Raw genomic sequence first — 3,245 nt, forward strand, 5'->3', positions numbered from 1 at the left:
AGAGAATGTAAACATGGAAATCAACAGAAGTCCATATCAGTCTTTTGTCACCTGCTGGGCTGCTAATGTCTCACAACCTGTGTACAAAGTAAATAGAAACACACTTACCAACTCCTGGTGGGGGAGCTGCTGTTGAGGTAGTTTTTGGTGATGAAAGGATGGTTGAGGATACCACTGGGGGTGATTCTGTCGTCCTCATCCCACTGAAGCATCGCCTTCAGCAGCTCGATGCACTCCCTCCTCTCATCAGCCTCTGCTGGGTTGTCCGTCTCAGAATACACCTGGTGCAGAAAACATTTGGAAAGTCCAACAGTGGTCAAATCACCTTCCACCGTCAAATGTGAATACCATAAATGAACGGGACTTTTCAGCAACTAGCCGCTGCTTCCAAAACTACCTACCGTTTTCATTTCATCCAGAGAGTCAAACTTGTAAACTGTGGGGTCGGAGTGGACGAGATCGGTCTCAAAATACTCTCGAGGTGTCTGAAAGAAGAAAACAATGATGCTTACTAAAGTCTTTATCTTATTGAGTGAGTAAAGGTCAGAGGTAAAATCACAGTAGGAGTATTGTACCTTCAGCCGCCACAAACCATTAGACTTTTTCTGAAAAAATAATTGTGATCTCAGGCCAGCATCGATGAGATGTTGCGGTGGCAGACCCAGCAGACGGATCATGCGTCGGAGCTGCAAACAAAACATAACGCCATGTTAGACCTGAAGCTAATCCTGTGACGGCTTCTAATGTGTTTCAGCTGCAGTAATTTACTCACTGTCCAGTATTCTGAGTCTGAGTTTGATCCGAAGAGACTATCTTCAGTCATCATCCAGGCCATCACGCAGCCTAAGGACCAAACGTCGATGGCCTCTGAATACGGCAGGCCCAGGGTGATTTCTGGAGCTCTGAATGTAGAAAAAACATCAAATGAAGATGTGACACAGTAGACAGTAAGGAGACAGCACTGAATTAAAGATTTCTCATTGTTTAAAAAGTATCAGTATTTCATACCTATATTCAAGTACTTGGAATAGCTCTCCTGCTTCGGCTTCGGATCTGTACTTGGCCAAACCAAAGTCAATGAGCTTGACTCTGAAGGGCTGCTTCACGTGATCCACCATCATGATGTCATCCTCCTTCACATCACAGTGGATTATGCCAGCACTCTTTGTTGCATTGAAAGCGACAGCCATCTGCAAGTAACAACATTTATCAGGAGTTTGTTCAAGAAATGTGTCAGATGACAATAAAAGTAGAAGTTGTCAAGGTTAATGAACCACCGATGTTGATTCCAGCACTACTGAAGGAGAGAAATATAAGGAGACAATAGAAGGTCACACCTGCTGAATAACTGTACGGACGTGTTCCAGTCGCATTGGCTGTGCTAAATTCTCCACATCGTCCCACAGGTCGATGTCCAATTCTTCAAGCACCAGGAGCCGCATATCTTCGAAGAAGACGTCTCCTTTGTATTCAATGATGTTGGACTCCTTTGAATTGTGGCTCATGAGCTTTTTCAGGATTTCTGCCTGTGGAGACACAATATGTTTGCTGAGCAACATAGTCCAATCAGTTCTTCTTAACAACTAAAAAGTACATAGCATGACCAGTACCACTACTCAGAATCTTGTAGTGGTACTACCTCTTTTTAAAACAATGTCTTTTTTATGTCACTGTTCAGCTGAAATCAGTGTCCTACCTCATGGTCGAGATTGTTCGATACGGGCATCTTTATAGCCACGTGCTCTTCAGTGTTGTTTTTCACACATTCCAGCACTCTTCCAAAGCCTCCATCTCTCAGTTCTTTCACCACCGTGTAGCCTGTTGTCAATTCGAAACCCTGCCAGGTGATACTCCCCTCGGAGGAAGATGAGGATGAGGATGAGGATGAGGATGAAGATGAGGATGAACTTTGAAAGTTCATTTTTATCTTGTCCCAGAAGACTGAAAGCGAAACAGACACAAAAGAGAACCATATTCTATGGATGTCTTGTTGAATCATTGGTAATCTACCACACTGTTCTGTGATCTCAGTTTTCAATCATATTTGCTAAATATCGAACCAGTTATCATAAAACAACAGCACCGAGTGTTACAACCTGTTCTGAATTGTGTTATAAGGCATATTGGACAGTATTGCAGCAAAACTACATGGCTGTTTCCTCAGAAACTCCAAAGTGTTCACTTCATTAAACAGAAGAGTGGAGTTACTTACTTCACAAAAGTTTGGTTATCTAGATTTTGCTGAAATGTGGATGTCTCTGAGTTTGGTGTTAAGCTGGTTTCACTAAACTACTCAATAAACAAATAAATAACTCAATAAAATAAATTGAAATGGTGTCTCCACTCAGAGTTTTTGTGTTTGTCATGAATTCTAGAATGAGTTTAAAAACAATTTAAAATTTCTCAGCATAGTTTAATTTTGAAAATGGCATTTTAAATGACTAAAACTGGCCCTGTTTTTCTCATCTATCTGCACTTAATAACTTATAGTGACATATTCTGAGTAATGTTGTTATAAATTGTTGAAATCTCTCATTTGTTAGAACATTTTCTGCTCAACCATGTCTCATTTGACAGATTTTTTCTCACATAAAATAGATTTCAAATATATTAAAAATGCTAACTTTTAGAAATCTGTTCAGTATTTTTATTTAGTATCTCAAGAACTAATACAGATAAAGCATGATTTTTTATGGTTAGTTCTAGTTTCAACTACAGGGCAAGTCGATGAAATAATCTCTGATAACAGGTGAATTGAAATTTAAAAACTAATTGAAATTGTCACTGAAAGTCTCATCTTTGAGCACACATTACCCCAAAAAAACAATAATGCAGAAATCAACCAATGATATTTTCTGACACTTTTGTACTTGCATGCCAGGATAATACAAAACAAAACATACAGAATATATATTTTTTAACATTAAATGCTTGGTCACAAAAATGAAAAAGAAAATGTGATGAACTTTAGTAACTGATTGAGCAGATATGACAAGTTGTACCACCAAAAACAAAAATATTGCTGGATAGCATAATCCAATTTCATTTTTGGATTCCATGTTGCAAGTTAAGGAAACAGAACGAGCTATTACCTTACTTATTACACTTACTGAATTAATTTACTTATCAGAAAAAAGTGACCTTAAATCTTGCTCACATCAACACATCAGATTATCATTATATACTCCAAAATGAATATTTCCCAGTAGAAAAATCCTGCTATCCCAACATATCTATGCATTTGG

General features: G+C 38.6%; 1 long non-coding RNA gene across 1 annotated transcript; it reads right to left on the minus strand.

Annotated features, from left to right (window-relative positions):
* Positions 1-455: 455 nt before the first annotated feature.
* Positions 456-2,326, minus strand: LOC127535442 (uncharacterized). Its single transcript, XR_007944296.1, has 3 exons — positions 1,009-2,326; positions 773-902; positions 456-686 (listed from the first exon to the last, which is right to left on the minus strand). It is a non-coding gene; the product is annotated as an uncharacterized LOC127535442 (long non-coding RNA).
* Positions 2,327-3,245: the final 919 nt, after the last annotated feature.

Source organism: Acanthochromis polyacanthus, chromosome 9 (assembly GCF_021347895.1).
Source record: "Acanthochromis polyacanthus isolate Apoly-LR-REF ecotype Palm Island chromosome 9, KAUST_Apoly_ChrSc, whole genome shotgun sequence".
Lineage (NCBI taxonomy): Eukaryota > Metazoa > Chordata > Actinopteri > Pomacentridae > Acanthochromis > Acanthochromis polyacanthus.